The sequence below is a fragment of the Chiloscyllium plagiosum genome, unplaced genomic scaffold (assembly GCF_037043375.1).
Source record: "Chiloscyllium plagiosum isolate Xiang-an unplaced genomic scaffold, Cpla_swu_hap1 HiC_scaffold_38, whole genome shotgun sequence".
Classification (NCBI taxonomy): domain Eukaryota; kingdom Metazoa; phylum Chordata; class Chondrichthyes; order Orectolobiformes; family Hemiscylliidae; genus Chiloscyllium; species Chiloscyllium plagiosum.
In genome coordinates this window covers 7,989,127-7,997,624 of record NW_028270176.1, presented here as the reverse complement: position 1 = coordinate 7,997,624, position 8,498 = coordinate 7,989,127, and the positions used below count along the sequence as shown (strand labels likewise).

The 8,498-nt window shown below is 40.5% G+C and overlaps 1 pseudogene; it reads left to right on the top strand.

The window, feature by feature from the left end:
* The first annotated feature begins 222 nt into the window (after positions 1-222).
* Positions 223-7,255, top strand: LOC148138989 (putative G protein-coupled receptor 139; annotated as a pseudogene).
* The last annotated feature ends 1,243 nt before the right edge of the window (positions 7,256-8,498 follow it).

Genomic DNA, 8,498 nt, shown 5'->3' with positions numbered 1-8,498 from the left:
TCCAGCCTGTTGTTTTTTAAACGTTGAATTTAATTGCTTCATCATTATGAATCACAGAAGGGATTTAGTTAGGCTGTCATCATCCGCTCAGTTAGACGGAAACAATCTAATGTTTACTCCTTTATGTAAACTCAATGGCCCATGTCTAACCCACTGTACATAAATTACCACTTCCAGGCATATATACCTTCAGAACGGATTTCAGAGAATTGGCCGGAGAGAATGATTGATACACTTGAACAGGTTGAAAAAATATACAACACCATTATTGCTGTTATTGGTGTTCCTGGTAAGTGTGGGTAATAATTGATGGTCTTTAAACATGCTTTTGTTTGTGTGGGTCCATCTGTCCGTGTGTGTCTGCCTGTGTGTGTGAGAGAGAGTATGTGTGTATATGTAGTGGGTGAAGACTATCCCTACTTTTCAGATTTATGCTGGAACATGGTGTTCCACTGATCAGCTTTGTATATGTATTCAGCAAAATATTTTTCTTCAACTCAAGTGTCCTGAATTGCTAATGGAGTTTTTTTCTTAATTATGTTCTAGTGAATATAAAGCTCTGTTTTTTGTTAACTTCCTGTGTGGACTGAATAACCTTGTGTGTGTGCTGAAACATTTTGCATCCTTGACTCAGATCTTAGCTCAGTCAGCCCTTATGGTGTAGGAATGGCTGAGAATTTTGGTTACTGTCAAATTATATTGAGTGTGGTTGGCCAACAGGAGGGGAACACCTTGCAATAGTATTTGTGTATTAGCCACATTTCCCTTTGTCGAACTGGACTGAGTGCAGGTTACCCACTGGTGTGAAATATATTCAATTTCTCCAATACTGCTTGGTTCAGTATAGAAATGAGGTTACGTCAGTACCAGGTTGCAAGAAACCATATTGACTCATCAAAATCAATGTTTCAGATGATTGATTTCTCATCCACAGATTTTCATTCTTGTTCAATAAAGGTAACAATGGGCAATTTAAGATTTTACTTTAATAGTTGGGTATCAGAGGGGCAGGAATTGTTGTTGGATGGTCCGGGACTTAGATGTTTCAAAAGGAATAGGGAGGGAGGTAAAAGAGAGAGGGGTGTGGCATTGCTCATCAGAGATAGTATCACAGCAGCAGAAAGGGAGGTCATCAAAGAGGCTTTGTCTATTCTGTCAGTATGGCTGGAAGTCAGGAAACAGGAAAGGAGCAGTCACTTTGTTGGGAGCTTTCCACAGACCCCCAAATCACAACAGAGACAGGGAGAAGCAGATGGAGAGACAGATTTTGGAAAGGTGCAGAAGTAACAGATTTGTTGTGGGTGACTTCAACTTTGTTAATATTCATGATTTGGAGGAGCCGGGTTGGGCTGGGGTGGACAAAGTTAAAAAGTGATGACCACCTGATGAAGAGGCAGCACCTCAAAAACTAGTGCTTCCAAATTAACTAAAACCTGGTGTTGTGTGATTTTTAACTTCGCGAATATTGGTTGGAACCTTTTTAGTGCAAATAGTTTGGATGGAGCAGATTTTGTCAGGTATGTTCAGGAAGGAATCAACTAGAGGGAAGGCCATATTGGATTTAATGCTTGGCAATGAACCAAGTCAGGCATCAGCTCTCTCGGTGGGAGGACATTTCAGTGATAGTGATCACAACTCCCTGACCGTTACTGTAGTCATGGAGAGGGATAGGAGTAGATGGTTTGGGAAAGTATTTAATTAGGGGAGGGGGAATTATAGTGCTATTAAGCAGGAGCTGTGGAGAATAAATTGGAAACAGTTGTTCTCCGAGAAATGCAGGATGGAAATCTGGAAGTTGTTTAGGGAGCTCTTACTGTGAGTGCTGGATAGGTTTGTCCCACTCCGGCAAGGAAAGGTTGGTAGGGTGAAGGAACCTTAGGTGACAAGGGATGAGACAGGGCTCTAGAGAGTTACAAGGTAGCCAGGAAGGAACTGAAGACAGAGCTGAAGAAGTGCGAGAAGGGGACACGAAAAGCCTTGGTGGGTAGCATTAGGGAAAACCCCAAGGCATTCTATACTGATGTGAGGAACAAGAGGATGGCCAGGGTTACAGTAGATGGCCAGATCAGGGATAATGAAGGAAAGTTATGCCTGGAGTCGGAGGAGGTGGGGAGGTCCTTACTGAATACTTTTCTTCAGTATCCACTAGTGAAAGGGACCTTGTCATTTGTGAGGACAGTATGGAACAGGCTGATATGCTCAAACAGGTTGATGGTAAGATGGAGAATGTGGTGGAAATGTTTGTAAAAATAAGGATATTTAATGCCCCTGGGCCAGACAGGATATAACCAAAGTTGCTACCGGAAGCAAGGGAAGAAATTGCTGCATCTTTGCTGATAATCTTTGCATCCTCACTGTCCACAGGAGTAGTACTAGATGATTGGAAGGTGGCAAATATTATTCCCTTGTTCAAGAAAGGGAATAAGGATAACCCTGGGATTAAACACCAGTCAGTCTTATCCACCAATCCGTGGTGGATAAATTATTGGCGAGGATTCTGAGAGACAAGATCTATGTTTATTTGTTCAAGCAAAGCTTAATTAGAGATAGTCAGCTTGGCTTTGTGAACGGCAAGTCATGCCTCACAAGCCGTATAGAATTCTTTGAGGATGTGACAAAAGACATTGATGAAGGGAGAGCAGTGGATGTGGTGTATATGGATTTTAGCAAGGCGTTTGATAAGGTTCCCCAATGTAGGCTCATTCAGAAAGTAAGGAGGCATGGGATATTGGGCAAGTTAGCCAGCTGGATATAGAGTGGGCTGCCCCATAGAAGACAGAGTGTAATAGCAGATGGAAAGTATTCAGCTTGGAGCTCGGTGACCAGGGTATTCCGTAGGTATCTGTTCGGGGGCCTGTGCTCTTTGTGATTTTTAGAAATGACTTGGATAAGGAAGTGGAAGTGTGGATTAGTAATTTTGCCAATGACACGAAGGTTGGTGAAATTGTGGATAGTGTGGAGGGCTGTTGTAGGTTGCAGGGAGACATTGACAGGGTGCAGAATGGGCTGAGAATTGGCGGATAGAGTTCAACCTGGAGAAGTGTGAGGTGATTCACTTTGGAAAGTCCAATTTGAATGCAGTGTACAGGGTTAAATGCAGGATTCTTGGCAGTGTGGAGGAACAGAGGGATATTGGATCCCCAAAACTTGCCAGCCAAGTTGATAACATTGTTAAGAAGGGGTGTGGGGTGTAGGCTTTCATTAGCAGGGGGATTGAGTTTAACAATCATGCAGTCATGCTGCAACTCTATTAAGCCCTGGTTAGACCATACTTAGAAATTTGTGTCAGTTCTAGTCCCCTCATTCTAGGAAGGCAGTGTAAGCTCTAGAGAGAGTGCAGAGAAGATTTACCAGGATGCTGCCTGAACTGGAGCATATATCTCATGAAAAAAGGCTGAGGGAGCTGGGGCTTTTCTCATATGAGCGGAGAAGGATGAGAGGAGACTTGATAAAGGTGTACAAGATAATGAGAGACACAGATAGACTGAATGGCCAGAGACATTTTCCCCAGGCGGAAATGTGCATCATAAGGGGTGTAATTATTAAGTGATTGGAGGAAGGTTTAGGGGAGATGTGAGAGGTAGATTCTTTACACAGAGAGTGGAATGCACTGCTAGCAGTGGTCGCAGAGTGAGAGACATTAGGAACACTTAAGCGACTCTTGGAGAGGCACTTGGATGATAGAAATGAAGGGTATGTCGATGAGTTTAATCTTAGAGTAGGATAGAGTCGCATTGATGGCTGAAGGGTCTGTACTGTGCTATACTGTTCTATATTCTTAGAATCACTGTTACTTTAATATTTTTGCTAATAAGCACATTAAGGGATTCAATTTTAACTACTCGCTGGCAATTAAAACATTCAGGGCAATACTCCTATAGTAGGAGAGAGTGAGGACTGCAGATGCTGGAAATCAGAATCAAAAATGTGATGCTGGAAAAGCACAGCAGGTCAGGCAGCATGCGAGAAGCAGGAGAAACCCAGAAACATCGATTCCCCTGCTCCTTGGATGCTGCTGAAATGATGTGCTTTCCAGCACCACACTCAGTACTCTAACAGTAGTCAAATTACCCGTGCAATGACATGTTTTTCCCAGTATAGGCGCAGCATGGTTAGCACTGCTGCCTCACAGTGCCAGGGATCCTGGTTTGATTCTAGCCTCTGGCAACTGTTTGTGTGGAGTTTGCACATTCTTCCCGTGTCTGTGTGGGCTTCCTCTGGGTATTGCCCTGATGTTTTAATTGTCAGCGAATAGTTAACATTGAATCCCTTAATGTGCTTATTAGCAAAAATATTAAAGTAGCAGTGATTCTAAGAATATAGAACACTATAGCACAGTACAGACCCTTCAGCCATCAATGCTCTTCTATCCTACTCTAAGATCAAACTCATCAACATACCCTTCATTACTACCCTTCCTCCCCCAAGCTGAAGATATGCAGGTCAGGTGAATTGGCCATGCTAAATTGCCCATAGTATTAGGTGCATTACTCTGGGGTTAATATAGGCTATGGGTGGGTTACTCTTTGGAGGGCTGGTGTGGACTTGTTGGGCCAAAGGGCCTCTTTCATACTGGAGGGAATCTAATCTAATTAAATAATAATGTTATCTTTTTTTATGCACATGGAGACGCTCCAATCTCTCAGCCATAAGTGTGTCTTTTTCTCTCACTAATATATTGAGTGAAGCTTTTGTTTTATTTCTTGCTCATTCCACTTCTGGAAGTAAAATTGGATAAACCAGTTCTTAAATAGGATTCAACCAACTTTCATGTAGGCTATCACTCTTTCAGGTATAACTCAATGAAGTGTCCCTCTGAGTTCAGGTAAGTGTAACTGAAGTACAAATGTGCTGTCTTTTCACAATAATGATGTCAGTCCCTGAGCCATAAATGATAACGGTAAACTCTTAATAATGAAATGCTTGGTTCATTGAATAAACTATATTAATATGTCCAACTGCTTGAATGATCTGTTTGTACTAATGGTGAACAAATATTGTCCCAATACCAACTTTGATGAAACTCCATTTATCCTCATTCAGCAATTTGCAAAATAAAATGTTAACAGGTAGCTTGTTGAATTTTTTAGCATTATCCCCAAACTCAGTTAAAGTCATGGCCTGTATGTGTGGCATCTTACCAATTAGGAAAGAAAGCATGTAACATGAACACAATAATGTTAATTGTCTCTTTACGATTTGTATTCACATATTTTAATATTAGTGGAATCAGAACTTCTCTGTTGAAGAACAAACTCTTATTTATAGTAGAGTTCTGTTACCTTTGGGTAAATGTTCACCTCCTTCCTGTTCAGGAGCTCAGGCCACAAAATCCTTCTGGTTGAAATAACTAAGTAATTCTACTTCTGTGAATTTAATATGTTCACTTCTCTAGTCCTGAAGAGGTCCCCTGTGCATTTGCCAAGTCTAGACATAAATTCAGTGACTGAGTTGTTGACCATTCTATGCTCCTTCAGCACATGATCCTTATTCCTTCAGCAACTGCCTCTCCCCTTCCAGTTTTGCTGTAAAACCTACTTACCGTGGGCGGCACGGTGGCACAGTGGTTAGCACTGCTGCCTCACAGCGCCTGAGACCCGGGTTCAATTCCCGACTCAGGCGACTGACTGTGTGGAGTTTGCACGTTCTCCCCGTGTCTGCGTGGGTTTCCTCCGGGTGCTCCGGTTTCCTCCCACAGTCCAAAGATGTGCAGGGTCAGGTGAATTGGCCATTCTAAATTGCCCGTAGTGCTAGGTAAGGGGTAAATGTAGGGGTATGGATGGGTTTCGCTTCGGCGGGTCGGTGTGGACTTGTTGGGCCGAAGGGCCTGTTTCCACACTGTAATGTAATCTAAAAAAAAATCTAATCTAATGTAATCTAATCTAATCTAATCTTATGCTTACATTTTCTTTTGCTGAATCTCGAACAAAATTGTACTGAATATCTATGAAAAAACCTTACTTTAGTCTGGCACTTCATTGTCTGGCCATCCTTGAAGTTTCAAATAGTGAGAAAAATTGTTTTTGCATCTCTTCAGTGACCCAGTTTTCAAAGTCAGTGAGTGCTGGTAGATCACAGCTAAAGGTTATCTTGCATGGTGCCAGTCACATTGAAATAATGCAGCCAATTATCCTTTTCAATAACATTGAATCTTGACACTGTTAAAAGGAAAAGAAAGAAGGTTGTATCATGTCAGCATGGAGATTCACATTTTAAAAAGATTCTCTTTACCCTCCCAAATCGATGAATTTTAAGAGTAAGTATCCAATCTTAGTCTCTGGACTCAAATGTGGTGGTTGTTTTATAAGTAATTTAATGCATCTTTCCTCTTGTCTTTCTTACAGTTAACTTAATTGCGATTATGATCCTGTCCCAAGGGAAATGTGGACTATCCACATGCACTACATATTATCTCGTGGCTATGGCATCTGCAGATCTTTTGGTCATTTTAACTGATGTCATACTGTCACAGGTGACCCATTATTATTTTCCAAGATCTTTTCTGGAAATCACTCCTGTGTGTGGTTTTCTCACTCTTCTAGTTCATGCATCAATAGATTGTTCAGTCTGATGCACCGTCACTTTCTCCTTTGACCGATTTGTTGCCATTTGTTGCCAGAAGCTGAAAACTAAATATTGTACAAACAGAACTGCAGCTGTGGTTCTAGCATCAACCTGGATTCTGCTCAGTTTAAAAAATATTCCTTTGTATTTTATAATTGAACCTAAAGAAATAATAGACAATGTGTCATGGTTTTGTGATTCAAAAGCAAGCTATTATACTGAGCCAGGATGGGTGGGTTTTGATTGGTTTGCCACAGTTTTAACCCCATTGATTCCATTCGCTTTCATTTTATTGCTCAATGCACTGACAGTCAGACACATCTTGGTAGCCAGTCGAGTACGTAAGCGACTGAGAGGGCAGTGTAAAGGAGGGAATCACAAAGACCCAGAGGTGGAGAGCAGACGGAAATCAGCAATTCTACTCTTCACTATATCGGCCAGCTTCATACTGCTGTGGTCAATGTATGTTCTACATTTTTTATATTATAATATTACAGGAACAAATCCTGAACATTATGAGGGTTCACTATGTTTATTTCAGCAGGCTGGATTTATGCTGTTGAGTTTGAGTTGCTGCACCAATACATTTATTTATGGGGTGACTCAGTCAAAGTTCAGAGAGCAGTTCATGAATGCACTGAAACATCCATTGTTGTCATTTGTTGAATTAATCAATAAAATAAGGAACTGAGCACAAACTGTCCTGTTGTTTCCAGTCATTGAATGAAATGTGTAGCTCAATTCCACAGAATGAGTGATACCATGAATTACTAGTATTCTGAAATGTTAAACAATAGCAGAACAATTGCATGGTTTAGGAAACAGCATGATGTTCTTTAATAATGTTTATACCATTTTGTTTGTGGAAGGACATCGTGACTTTTGCTCTCTGATTCAGCTATTTTGTACTGAAACGGATTTCCCATTCCTTTTGTAATTAATTCATCTCTTGCTAGGTCGATACATCTGAGTGGTGTAAATCACCAGATACATACAATGTAGAATTTGGCTGTATAAGACAAATGTGCAGTTCTTCTGTTATGAAGGACAGTTATATTAGACTCCAAATTTCAACTCTATTTCTCTCTCCACAGGCATTCACAGACCTGCTGAGTTTTGTCAGCACTTTCACTTTTATAACAGATTATGGAAAATTTGTTCTATTATTCCATGCTTTTGTCAATGGTCTATAGAATACTCCAATTCAACCATTTTCGAGATCTTGTCCATATATTTCCAACTTTCTGCGAATGAATTGAAAGTGATGTGTTTCTATCAGTGAGTTCCACTTTGTAACCTCTTGGCTAATGGAACATTTTTCTCCTGTTGCTCTATTGTATCTATTAGTCATCATCTTGTAATTCTGGTGCCTCACTTTTGAAAACAAGGGACAAAATACAAACATTTGCAATCTTTTCAGACAGCTGTGAACTCTCTGATGTGCTGTCATCTTGGAAATGTTTTACTCTGCCTTTTCTAGTGGTTCTTTACCTTTGCTTTCTGCAGTATGGGAACCAAAGGTATAAACTCTCATTTACAGCTGACACTGATGTTCTATTATGATAATATAACTTCAACTCTTTTCTTTTCCAATTTTGCACAGATGCAAATAAATCATGTATGTATTTTGATATTTATTGATGACTTGGCTGTTCAGCAAAGTGAAGACTCACAAGTGTTTCTATCTGCACATGACCTCCCTCCTTCACCTGTTCTGTTTCTGAAAGTCATTCTAAGTGGTGGCTCTGCCTTCCACACAAATGTCCTCAACTCACATTTACAGGTGATACTTTATCTTCTAGAAAACTGTCCAATCTGAATGGCAGCTGAATTTTGATTAAAGGAAAATTCCTTGAATAACTGGACCATGCTATTTGTTATAAAATATCTGAACTTAAGTTATATATTGCCAAATGAACCTTTAAACAAACCTG